Raw genomic sequence first — 13674 nt, forward strand, 5'->3', positions numbered from 1 at the left:
TCTAAGGATTTATACTGATTTTTCCTGTCTGAATTTGTCGCACAGAAAGTTGCAGGCCAAATATGTGTGACATTTCTGCGACTTTAGCTTCTAGAGCATTTTTACAACATTATACATAGGTGCTGAATACATAAAAAGCGACTGTTCAGCGACAGACAAGTCGCATCGGCTGAAAGTAGGCCAGAATGTCAGTCCATGTTGGAGCAGGTTTAGATACAGTCTAAAGCATAGATCTCAAAGTCTGTGCACAGAATTTAGCAAGGGCCTCGCACCTTCTGATGCATCAGGTAGGTGCACAATAGCATAGCCTAACCCTCTGTACTTTGGTCTATATTGATGCGGGACATAGACAGCCAGCTGATGACCAATCCATTAGTGCAATGGATGGCTGGAAGCATTTGTCTTTGCCTTTGCAATACCACAGAAGCAATGCATGGTCAATGTACAGCAATGACACACCTGTGTGAACAGCCAGGAGACCCCCCCCCCCCATGTTATGTTACATAGTTACATAGTTAGTACGGTCGAAAAAAGACATATGTCCATCACGTTCAACCAGGGAATTAAGGGGTAGGGGTGTGGCGCGATATTGGGGAAGGGATGAGATTTTATATTTCTTCATAAGCATTAATCTTATTTTGTCAATTAGGAACATTCAGCACCCACCCGCTATCAAGGCAGCTGCCTATCATGTCATGCCCTACCTGCACAGGTGTGCTGGCTACTCAAATGATCCAATTAAGGAGGCCATTTAGTCAGCAGCAGCAGAAGTCCTGTGCCTGGACGCTCCAACAGGGGCCAGACACAAGCAGAAGCAGAAGCAGCAGAAGCAGCAGCAGCACCACCACCTTTTGTTTTTTGGCTGCAGCAGCAGCAAGGCCCACAGGGCTGGCTAGCTGGCTAGCCAGCAAGCAGGTAGCAATGAAAGTAGGAATCTTTCTTTTTAACCCTGTAAGGGGGTGGTGCACTGTACCCGAAGATACTGCCATATCGGGTCAATGCATAGGGCGACGGAAGCAAGCTTCGAAATCGGCCCCCGTTCTCAAAAATCCATTTAATATATGGTCCCCAGATAGGGGACGTATCAGATATTAAACTGATAAGAACAGATACTACACTTGATCTTAGCCAAAAGGCCGAGAAGCGATAACTGTGAAAGGGGCGGGCCCAACAAGGTCCCCTTCATGGGCACTATCACTGCTTGCTGTCAGGGAGGCTGCCAGACAATTTTCCATGCACACTCTGGGCTGGGGGGCAGTCAACCACCAGTACACACAGCAGAACCTAAACCCATACCATTATTGCTAAGCAGCAAGACAGGGGCCCATTGCACTCCCACGGGGCCTTTTTAAATGCAATCCATAACCCGGATTTGCCAGGAACCCTTCTTACTCCTCCTACTTGCATGTGACACTGGGCTTAGGATCTGCATAGGAAACACACACACAAGCACACACCTACCTTTGTTGCCTGCAGATGCCTCCTTGGCTGTCCCCAAACGGTATCAAACCAACACCCACGGGAAGCTGTAAGCATAGAGGACATGCCTGCACCCCATTGGACTTACCTGTGTGGGTTAAATCCGGGTTATTTGACAACCTATGGCGGTGATGGTTCTGCTCAGGCAGAGCAGTGCTGATGCTCCTCATAAAGCTGTCGCTGCTGTGAAGGTTCTAGGTGACATCACAAATCCCTTTGGTTACATACACAACAAAGCTGGGTTGTTGTTGTTTACACTCTGCAAGGCCTGTGGAAGTGAGTGACATCATAGCACTGTAGTTCTGAGGGTTCAAGATGGATGCAACAATCTCCTGTTGCTTCTATGAAGGCCGTAATAGACGACATCACCAAACAGCTCCATAGTCACATACACAGCAAAGGAGAGATGTTGTTTACACCTAGTGATGTCAGTGGTATTGAGTGACATCACAGCACAGTGCTAAGGCTCCTGGGCCTGGACACAGCAGCGGCTGCAATATCTCAACGGAGAATACGTTTATATCTATGTGTGTGTGTGCGCATATATATATATATATATATATATATATATATATATATATATATATATATATATATATTTCTCCGCCGAAATCACTTTTAAACCCATTTCCACCTTTTTTTCCCTTCTCTTCCTCTTACTTTTTTTTCACGTTTTTTTACGTTTTTCTCCTTTTCGCCTCTTTTCTGGGCGTATTATTCTTCTTTTTCTTCTTTTTTTTCGTCTAATGCATACCCCATCAGTGCAGCAATGCTTATTCAATACCGCCAGCAGATGGAGACACTGGGGGATAATTTTCTAAGGATTTATACTGATTTTTCCTGTCTGAATTTGTCGCACAGAAAGTTGCAGGCCAAATATGTGTGACATTTCTGCGACTTTAGCTTCTAGAGCATTTTTACAACATTATACATAGGTGCTGAATACATAAAAAGCGACTGTTCAGCGACAGACAAGTCGCATCGGCTGAAAGTAGGCCAGAATGTCAGTCCATGTTGGAGCAGGTTTAGATACAGTCTAAAGCATAGATCTCAAAGTCTGTGCACAGAATTTAGCAAGGGCCTCGCACCTTCTGATGCATCAGGTAGGTGCACAATAGCATAGCCTAACCCTCTGTACTTTGGTCTATATTGATGCGGGACATAGACAGCCAGCTGATGACCAATCCATTAGTGCAATGGATGGCTGGAAGCATTTGTCTTTGCCTTTGCAATACCACAGAAGCAATGCATGGTCAATGTACAGCAATGACACACCTGTGTGAACAGCCAGGAGACCCCCCCCCCCCATGTTATGTTACATAGTTACATAGTTAGTACGGTCGAAAAAAGACATATGTCCATCACGTTCAACCAGGGAATTAAGGGGTAGGGGTGTGGCGCGATATTGGGGAAGGGATGAGATTTTATATTTCTTCATAAGCATTAATCTTATTTTGTCAATTAGGAACATTCAGCACCCACCCGCTATCAAGGCAGCTGCCTATCATGTCATGCCCTACCTGCACAGGTGTGCTGGCTACTCAAATGATCCAATTAAGGAGGCCATTTAGTCAGCAGCAGCAGAAGTCCTGTGCCTGGACGCTCCAACAGGGGCCAGACACAAGCAGAAGCAGAAGCAGCAGAAGCAGCAGCAGCACCACCTTTTGTTTTTTGGCTGCAGCAGCAGCAAGGCCCACAGGGCTGGCTAGCTGGCTAGCCAGCAAGCAGGTAGCAATGAAAGTAGGAATCTTTCTTTTTAACCCTGTAAGGGGGTGGTGCACTGTACCCGAAGATACTGCCATATCGGGTCAATGCATAGGGCGACGGAAGCAAGCTTCGAAATCGGCCCCCGTTCTCAAAAATCCATTTAATATATGGTCCCCAGATAGGGGACGTATCAGATATTAAACTGATAAGAACAGATACTACACTTGATCTTAGCCAAAAGGCCGAGAAGCGATAACCGTGAAAGGGGCGGGCCCAACAAGGTCCCCTTCATGGGCACTATCACTGCTTGCTGTCAGGGAGGCTGCCAGACAATTTTCCATGCACACTCTGGGCTGGGGGGCAGTCAACCACCAGTACACACAGCAGAACCTAAACCCATACCATTATTGCTAAGCAGCAAGACAGGGGCCCATTGCACTCCCACGGGGCCTTTTTAAATGCAATCCATAACCCGGATTTGCCAGGAACCCTTCTTACTCCTCCTACTTGCATGTGACACTGGGCTTAGGATCTGCATAGGAAACACACACACAAGCACACACCTACCTTTGTTGCCTGCAGATGCCTCCTTGGCTGTCCCCAAACGGTATCAAACCAACACCCACGGGAAGCTGTAAGCATAGAGGACATGCCTGCACCCCATTGGACTTACCTGTGTGGGTTAAATCCGGGTTATTTGACAACCTATGGCGGTGATGGTTCTGCTCAGGCAGAGCAGTGCTGATGCTCCTCATAAAGCTGTCGCTGCTGTGAAGGTTCTAGGTGACATCACAAATCCCTTTGGTTACATACACAACAAAGCTGGGTTGTTGTTGTTTACACTCTGCAAGGCCTGTGGAAGTGAGTGACATCATAGCACTGTAGTTCTGAGGGTTCAAGATGGATGCAACAATCTCCTGTTGCTTCTATGAAGGCCGTAATAGACGACATCACCAAACAGCTCCATAGTCACATACACAGCAAAGGAGAGATGTTGTTTACACCTAGTGATGTCAGTGGTATTGAGTGACATCACAGCACAGTGCTAAGGCTCCTGGGCCTGGACACAGCAGCGGCTGCAATATCTCAACGGAGAATACGTTTATATCTATGTGTGTGTGTGCGCATATATATATATATATATATATATATATATATATATATATTTCTCCGCCGAAATCACTTTTAAACCCATTTCCACCTTTTTTTCCCTTCTCTTCCTCTTACTTTTTTTTCACGTTTTTTTACGTTTTTCTCCTTTTCGCCTCTTTTCTGGGCGTATTATTCTTCTTTTTCTTCTTTTTTTTCGTCTAATGCATACCCCATCAGTGCAGCAATGCTTATTCAATACCGCCAGCAGATGGAGACACTGGGGGATAATTTTCTAAGGATTTATACTGATTTTTCCTGTCTGAATTTGTCGCACAGAAAGTTGCAGGCCAAATATGTGTGACATTTCTGCGACTTTAGCTTCTAGAGCATTTTTACAACATTATACATAGGTGCTGAATACATAAAAAGCGACTGTTCAGCGACAGACAAGTCGCATCGGCTGAAAGTAGGCCAGAATGTCAGTCCATGTTGGAGCAGGTTTAGATACAGTCTAAAGCATAGATCTCAAAGTCTGTGCACAGAATTTAGCAAGGGCCTCGCACCTTCTGATGCATCAGGTAGGTGCACAATAGCATAGCCTAACCCTCTGTACTTTGGTCTATATTGATGCGGGACATAGACAGCCAGCTGATGACCAATCCATTAGTGCAATGGATGGCTGGAAGCATTTGTCTTTGCCTTTGCAATACCACAGAAGCAATGCATGGTCAATGTACAGCAATGACACACCTGTGTGAACAGCCAGGAGACCCCCCCCCCCATGTTATGTTACATAGTTACATAGTTAGTACGGTCGAAAAAAGACATATGTCCATCACGTTCAACCAGGGAATTAAGGGGTAGGGGTGTGGCGCGATATTGGGGAAGGGATGAGATTTTATATTTCTTCATAAGCATTAATCTTATTTTGTCAATTAGGAACATTCAGCACCCACCCGCTATCAAGGCAGCTGCCTATCATGTCATGCCCTACCTGCACAGGTGTGCTGGCTACTCAAATGATCCAATTAAGGAGGCCATTTAGTCAGCAGCAGCAGAAGTCCTGTGCCTGGACGCTCCAACAGGGGCCAGACACAAGCAGAAGCAGAAGCAGCAGAAGCAGCAGCAGCACCACCTTTTGTTTTTTGGCTGCAGCAGCAGCAAGGCCCACAGGGCTGGCTAGCTGGCTAGCCAGCAAGCAGGTAGAAATGAAAGTAGGAATCTTTCTTTTTAACCCTGTAAGGGGGTGGTGCACTGTACCCGAAGATACTGCCATATCGGGTCAATGCATAGGGCGACGGAAGCAAGCTTCGAAATCGGCCCCCGTTCTCAAAAATCCATTTAATATATGGTCCCCAGATAGGGGACATATCAGATATTAAACTGATAAGAACAGATACTACACTTGATCTTAGCCAAAAGGCCGAGAAGCGATAGCCGTGAAAGGGGCGGGCCCAACAAGGTCCCCTTCATGGGCACTATCACTGCTTGCTGTCAGGGAGGCTGCCAGACAATTTTCCATGCACACTCTGGGCTGGGGGGCAGTCAACCACCAGTACACACAGCAGAACCTAAACCCATACCATTATTGCTAAGCAGCAAGACAGGGGCCCATTGCACTCCCACGGGGCCTTTTTAAATGCAATCCATAACCCGGATTTGCCAGGAACCCTTCTTACTCCTCCTACTTGCATGTGACACTGGGCTTAGGATCTGCATAGGAAACACACACACAAGCACACACCTACCTTTGTTGCCTGCAGATGCCTCCTTGGCTGTCCCCAAACGGTATCAAACCAACACCCACGGGAAGCTGTAAGCATAGAGGACATGCCTGCACCCCATTGGACTTACCTGTGTGGGTTAAATCCGGGTTATTTGACAACCTATGGCGGTGATGGTTCTGCTCAGGCAGAGCAGTGCTGATGCTCCTCATAAAGCTGTCGCTGCTGTGAAGGTTCTAGGTGACATCACAAATCCCTTTGGTTACATACACAACAAAGCTGGGTTGTTGTTGTTTACACTCTGCAAGGCCTGTGGAAGTGAGTGACATCATAGCACTGTAGTTCTGAGGGTTCAAGATGGATGCAACAATCTCCTGTTGCTTCTATGAAGGCCGTAATAGACGACATCACCAAACAGCTCCATAGTCACATACACAGCAAAGGAGAGATGTTGTTTACACCTAGTGATGTCAGTGGTATTGAGTGACATCACAGCACAGTGCTAAGGCTCCTGGGCCTGGACACAGCAGCGGCTGCAATATCTCAACGGAGAATACGTTTATATCTATGTGTGTGTGTGCGCATATATATATATATATATATATATATATATATATATATATATTTCTCCGCCGAAATCACTTTTAAACCCATTTCCACCTTTTTTTCCCTTCTCTTCCTCTTACTTTTTTTTCACGTTTTTTTACGTTTTTCTCCTTTTCGCCTCTTTTCTGGGCGTATTATTCTTCTTTTTCTTCTTTTTTTTCGTCTAATGCATACCCCATCAGTGCAGCAATGCTTATTCAATACCGCCAGCAGATGGAGACACTGGGGGATAATTTTCTAAGGATTTATACTGATTTTTCCTGTCTGAATTTGTCGCACAGAAAGTTGCAGGCCAAATATGTGTGACATTTCTGCGACTTTAGCTTCTAGAGCATTTTTACAACATTATACATAGGTGCTGAATACATAAAAAGCGACTGTTCAGCGACAGACAAGTCGCATCGGCTGAAAGTAGGCCAGAATGTCAGTCCATGTTGGAGCAGGTTTAGATACAGTCTAAAGCATAGATCTCAAAGTCTGTGCACAGAATTTAGCAAGGGCCTCGCACCTTCTGATGCATCAGGTAGGTGCACAATAGCATAGCCTAACCCTCTGTACTTTGGTCTATATTGATGCGGGACATAGACAGCCAGCTGATGACCAATCCATTAGTGCAATGGATGGCTGGAAGCATTTGTCTTTGCCTTTGCAATACCACAGAAGCAATGCATGGTCAATGTACAGCAATGACACACCTGTGTGAACAGCCAGGAGACCCCCCCCCCCCATGTTATGTTACATAGTTACATAGTTAGTACGGTCGAAAAAAGACATATGTCCATCACGTTCAACCAGGGAATTAAGGGGTAGGGGTGTGGCGCGATATTGGGGAAGGGATGAGATTTTATATTCTTCATAAGCATTAATCTTATTTTGTCAATTAGGAACATTCAGCACCCACCCGCTATCAAGGCAGCTGCCTATCATGTCATGCCCTACCTGCACAGGTGTGCTGGCTACTCAAATGATCCAATTAAGGAGGCCATTTAGTCAGCAGCAGCAGAAGTCCTGTGCCTGGACGCTCCAACAGGGGCCAGACACAAGCAGAAGCAGAAGCAGCAGAAGCAGCAGCAGCACCACCTTTTGTTTTTTGGCTGCAGCAGCAGCAAGGCCCACAGGGCTGGCTAGCTGGCTAGCCAGCAAGCAGGTAGCAATGAAAGTAGGAATCTTTCTTTTTAACCCTGTAAGGGGGTGGTGCACTGTACCCGAAGATACTGCCATATCGGGTCAATGCATAGGGCGACGGAAGCAAGCTTCGAAATCGGCCCCCGTTCTCAAAAATCCATTTAATATATGGTCCCCAGATAGGGGACGTATCAGATATTAAACTGATAAGAACAGATACTACACTTGATCTTAGCCAAAAGGCCGAGAAGCGATAACCGTGAAAGGGGCGGGCCCAACAAGGTCCCCTTCATGGGCACTATCACTGCTTGCTGTCAGGGAGGCTGCCAGACAATTTTCCATGCACACTCTGGGCTGGGGGGCAGTCAACCACCAGTACACACAGCAGAACCTAAACCCATACCATTATTGCTAAGCAGCAAGACAGGGGCCCATTGCACTCCCACGGGGCCTTTTTAAATGCAATCCATAACCCGGATTTGCCAGGAACCCTTCTTACTCCTCCTACTTGCATGTGACACTGGGCTTAGGATCTGCATAGGAAACACACACACAAGCACACACCTACCTTTGTTGCCTGCAGATGCCTCCTTGGCTGTCCCCAAACGGTATCAAACCAACACCCACGGGAAGCTGTAAGCATAGAGGACATGCCTGCACCCCATTGGACTTACCTGTGTGGGTTAAATCCGGGTTATTTGACAACCTATGGCGGTGATGGTTCTGCTCAGGCAGAGCAGTGCTGATGCTCCTCATAAAGCTGTCGCTGCTGTGAAGGTTCTAGGTGACATCACAAATCCCTTTGGTTACATACACAACAAAGCTGGGTTGTTGTTGTTTACACTCTGCAAGGCCTGTGGAAGTGAGTGACATCATAGCACTGTAGTTCTGAGGGTTCAAGATGGATGCAACAATCTCCTGTTGCTTCTATGAAGGCCGTAATAGACGACATCACCAAACAGCTCCATAGTCACATACACAGCAAAGGAGAGATGTTGTTTACACCTAGTGATGTCAGTGGTATTGAGTGACATCACAGCACAGTGCTAAGGCTCCTGGGCCTGGACACAGCAGCGGCTGCAATATCTCAACGGAGAATACGTTTATATCTATGTGTGTGTGTGCGCATATATATATATATATATATATATATATATATATATATATTTCTCCGCCGAAATCACTTTTAAACCCATTTCCACCTTTTTTTCCCTTCTCTTCCTCTTACTTTTTTTTCACGTTTTTTTACGTTTTTCTCCTTTTCGCCTCTTTTCTGGGCGTATTATTCTTCTTTTTCTTCTTTTTTTTCGTCTAATGCATACCCCATCAGTGCAGCAATGCTTATTCAATACCGCCAGCAGATGGAGACACTGGGGGATAATTTTCTAAGGATTTATACTGATTTTTCCTGTCTGAATTTGTCGCACAGAAAGTTGCAGGCCAAATATGTGTGACATTTCTGCGACTTTAGCTTCTAGAGCATTTTTACAACATTATACATAGGTGCTGAATACATAAAAAGCGACTGTTCAGCGACAGACAAGTCGCATCGGCTGAAAGTAGGCCAGAATGTCAGTCCATGTTGGAGCAGGTTTAGATACAGTCTAAAGCATAGATCTCAAAGTCTGTGCACAGAATTTAGCAAGGGCCTCGCACCTTCTGATGCATCAGGTAGGTGCACAATAGCATAGCCTAACCCTCTGTACTTTGGTCTATATTGATGCGGGACATAGACAGCCAGCTGATGACCAATCCATTAGTGCAATGGATGGCTGGAAGCATTTGTCTTTGCCTTTGCAATACCACAGAAGCAATGCATGGTCAATGTACAGCAATGACACACCTGTGTGAACAGCCAGGAGACCCCCCCCCCCATGTTATGTTACATAGTTACATAGTTAGTACGGTCGAAAAAAGACATATGTCCATCACGTTCAACCAGGGAATTAAGGGGTAGGGGTGTGGCGCGATATTGGGGAAGGGATGAGATTTTATATTTCTTCATAAGCATTAATCTTATTTTGTCAATTAGGAACATTCAGCACCCACCCGCTATCAAGGCAGCTGCCTATCATGTCATGCCCTACCTGCACAGGTGTGCTGGCTACTCAAATGATCCAATTAAGGAGGCCATTTAGTCAGCAGCAGCAGAAGTCCTGTGCCTGGACGCTCCAACAGGGGCCAGACACAAGCAGAAGCAGAAGCAGCAGCAGCACCACCTTTTGTTTTTTGGCTGCAGCAGCAGCAAGGCCCACAGGGCTGGCTAGCTGGCTAGCCAGCAAGCAGGTAGCAATGAAAGTAGGAATCTTTCTTTTTAACCCTGTAAGGGGGTGGTGCACTGTACCCGAAGATACTGCCATATCGGGTCAATGCATAGGGCGACGGAAGCAAGCTTCGAAATCGGCCCCCGTTCTCAAAAATCCATTTAATATATGGTCCCCAGATAGGGGACGTATCAGATATTAAACTGATAAGAACAGATACTACACTTGATCTTAGCCAAAAGGCCGAGAAGCGATAACCGTGAAAGGGGCGGGCCCAACAAGGTCCCCTTCATGGGCACTATCACTGCTTGCTGTCAGGGAGGCTGCCAGACAATTTTCCATGCACACTCTGGGCTGGGGGGCAGTCAACCACCAGTACACACAGCAGAACCTAAACCCATACCATTATTGCTAAGCAGCAAGACAGGGGCCCATTGCACTCCCACGGGGCCTTTTTAAATGCAATCCATAACCCGGATTTGCCAGGAACCCTTCTTACTCCTCCTACTTGCATGTGACACTGGGCTTAGGATCTGCATAGGAAACACACACACAAGCACACACCTACCTTTGTTGCCTGCAGATGCCTCCTTGGCTGTCCCCAAACGGTATCAAACCAACACCCACGGGAAGCTGTAAGCATAGAGGACATGCCTGCACCCCATTGGACTTACCTGTGTGGGTTAAATCCGGGTTATTTGACAACCTATGGCGGTGATGGTTCTGCTCAGGCAGAGCAGTGCTGATGCTCCTCATAAAGCTGTCGCTGCTGTGAAGGTTCTAGGTGACATCACAAATCCCTTTGGTTACATACACAACAAAGCTGGGTTGTTGTTGTTTACACTCTGCAAGGCCTGTGGAAGTGAGTGACATCATAGCACTGTAGTTCTGAGGGTTCAAGATGGATGCAACAATCTCCTGTTGCTTCTATGAAGGCCGTAATAGACGACATCACCAAACAGCTCCATAGTCACATACACAGCAAAGGAGAGATGTTGTTTACACCTAGTGATGTCAGTGGTATTGAGTGACATCACAGCACAGTGCTAAGGCTCCTGGGCCTGGACACAGCAGCGGCTGCAATATCTCAACGGAGAATACGTTTATATCTATGTGTGTGTGTGCGCATATATATATATATATATATATATATATATATATATATATTTCTCCGCCGAAATCACTTTTAAACCCATTTCCACCTTTTTTTCCCTTCTCTTCCTCTTACTTTTTTTTCACGTTTTTTTACGTTTTTCTCCTTTTCGCCTCTTTTCTGGGCGTATTATTCTTCTTTTTCTTCTTTTTTTTCGTCTAATGCATACCCCATCAGTGCAGCAATGCTTATTCAATACCGCCAGCAGATGGAGACACTGGGGGATAATTTTCTAAGGATTTATACTGATTTTTCCTGTCTGAATTTGTCGCACAGAAAGTTGCAGGCCAAATATGTGTGACATTTCTGCGACTTTAGCTTCTAGAGCATTTTTACAACATTATACATAGGTGCTGAATACATAAAAAGCGACTGTTCAGCGACAGACAAGTCGCATCGGCTGAAAGTAGGCCAGAATGTCAGTCCATGTTGGAGCAGGTTTAGATACAGTCTAAAGCATAGATCTCAAAGTCTGTGCACAGAATTTAGCAAGGGCCTCGCACCTTCTGATGCATCAGGTAGGTGCACAATAGCATAGCCTAACCCTCTGTACTTTGGTCTATATTGATGCGGGACATAGACAGCCAGCTGATGACCAATCCATTAGTGCAATGGATGGCTGGAAGCATTTGTCTTTGCCTTTGCAATACCACAGAAGCAATGCATGGTCAATGTACAGCAATGACACACCTGTGTGAACAGCCAGGAGACCCCCCCCCCCCCATGTTATGTTACATAGTTACATAGTTAGTACGGTCGAAAAAAGACATATGTCCATCACGTTCAACCAGGGAATTAAGGGGTAGGGGTGTGGCGCGATATTGGGGAAGGGATGAGATTTTATATTTCTTCATAAGCATTAATCTTATTTTGTCAATTAGGAACATTCAGCACCCACCCGCTATCAAGGCAGCTGCCTATCATGTCATGCCCTACCTGCACAGGTGTGCTGGCTACTCAAATGATCCAATTAAGGAGGCCATTTAGTCAGCAGCAGCAGAAGTCCTGTGCCTGGACGCTCCAACAGGGGCCAGACACAAGCAGAAGCAGAAGCAGCAGAAGCAGCAGCAGCACCACCTTTTGTTTTTTGGCTGCAGCAGCAGCAAGGCCCACAGGGCTGGCTAGCTGGCTAGCCAGCAAGCAGGTAGCAATGAAAGTAGGAATCTTTCTTTTTAACCCTGTAAGGGGGTGGTGCACTGTACCCGAAGATACTGCCATATCGGGTCAATGCATAGGGCGACGGAAGCAAGCTTCGAAATCGGCCCCCGTTCTCAAAAATCCATTTAATATATGGTCCCCAGATAGGGGACGTATCAGATATTAAACTGATAAGAACAGATACTACACTTGATCTTAGCCAAAAGGCCGAGAAGCGATAACCGTGAAAGGGGCGGGCCCAACAAGGTCCCCTTCATGGGCACTATCACTGCTTGCTGTCAGGGAGGCTGCCAGACAATTTTCCATGCACACTCTGGGCTGGGGGGCAGTCAACCACCAGTACACACAGCAGAACCTAAACCCATACCATTATTGCTAAGCAGCAAGACAGGGGCCCATTGCACTCCCACGGGGCCTTTTTAAATGCAATCCATAACCCGGATTTGCCAGGAACCCTTCTTACTCCTCCTACTTGCATGTGACACTGGGCTTAGGATCTGCATAGGAAACACACACACAAGCACACACCTACCTTTGTTGCCTGCAGATGCCTCCTTGGCTGTCCCCAAACGGTATCAAACCAACACCCACGGGAAGCTGTAAGCATAGAGGACATGCCTGCACCCCATTGGACTTACCTGTGTGGGTTAAATCCGGGTTATTTGACAACCTATGGCGGTGATGGTTCTGCTCAGGCAGAGCAGTGCTGATGCTCCTCATAAAGCTGTCGCTGCTGTGAAGGTTCTAGGTGACATCACAAATCCCTTTGGTTACATACACAACAAAGCTGGGTTGTTGTTGTTTACACTCTGCAAGGCCTGTGGAAGTGAGTGACATCATAGCACTGTAGTTCTGAGGGTTCAAGATGGATGCAACAATCTCCTGTTGCTTCTATGAAGGCCGTAATAGACGACATCACCAAACAGCTCCATAGTCACATACACAGCAAAGGAGAGATGTTGTTTACACCTAGTGATGTCAGTGGTATTGAGTGACATCACAGCACAGTGCTAAGGCTCCTGGGCCTGGACACAGCAGCGGCTGCAATATCTCAACGGAGAATACGTTTATATCTATGTGTGTGTGTGCGCATATATATATATATATATATATATATATATATATATATTTCTCCGCCGAAATCACTTTTAAACCCATTTCCACCTTTTTTTCCCTTCTCTTCCTCTTACTTTTTTTTCACGTTTTTTTACGTTTTTCTCCTTTTCGCCTCTTTTCTGGGCGTATTATTCTTCTTTTTCTTCTTTTTTTTCGTCTAATGCATACCCCATCAGTGCAGCAATGCTTATTCAATACCGCCAGCAGATGGAGACACTGGGGGATAATTTTCTAAGGATTTATACTGATT

General features: G+C 46.1%; 6 non-coding genes across 6 annotated transcripts; all 6 read right to left on the minus strand.

Moving 5' to 3' along the window:
* Positions 1-957: 957 nt before the first annotated feature.
* Positions 958-1148, minus strand: LOC130345318 (U2 spliceosomal RNA). The gene has a single exon (XR_008884049.1). It is a non-coding gene; the product is annotated as a U2 spliceosomal RNA (small nuclear RNA).
* A 2101-nt stretch (positions 1149-3249) lies between these two features.
* On the minus strand, positions 3250-3440 carry LOC130345319 (U2 spliceosomal RNA). The gene has a single exon (XR_008884050.1). It is a non-coding gene; the product is annotated as a U2 spliceosomal RNA (small nuclear RNA).
* Positions 3441-5522: 2082 nt separating this feature from the next.
* Positions 5523-5713, minus strand: LOC130345242 (U2 spliceosomal RNA). Its single transcript, XR_008883980.1, has one exon. It is a non-coding gene; the product is annotated as a U2 spliceosomal RNA (small nuclear RNA).
* A 2084-nt stretch (positions 5714-7797) lies between these two features.
* On the minus strand, positions 7798-7988 carry LOC130345320 (U2 spliceosomal RNA). The gene has a single exon (XR_008884051.1). It is a non-coding gene; the product is annotated as a U2 spliceosomal RNA (small nuclear RNA).
* Positions 7989-10061: 2073 nt separating this feature from the next.
* On the minus strand, positions 10062-10252 carry LOC130345321 (U2 spliceosomal RNA). The gene has a single exon (XR_008884052.1). It is a non-coding gene; the product is annotated as a U2 spliceosomal RNA (small nuclear RNA).
* Positions 10253-12336: 2084 nt separating this feature from the next.
* LOC130345323 (U2 spliceosomal RNA) lies at positions 12337-12527 on the minus strand. Its single transcript, XR_008884053.1, has one exon. It is a non-coding gene; the product is annotated as a U2 spliceosomal RNA (small nuclear RNA).
* Between the last annotated feature and the right edge of the window lie 1147 nt (positions 12528-13674).

Source organism: Hyla sarda, unplaced genomic scaffold, assembly GCF_029499605.1.
Source record: "Hyla sarda isolate aHylSar1 unplaced genomic scaffold, aHylSar1.hap1 scaffold_749, whole genome shotgun sequence".
NCBI classification, from domain to species: Eukaryota; Metazoa; Chordata; class Amphibia; order Anura; family Hylidae; genus Hyla; species Hyla sarda.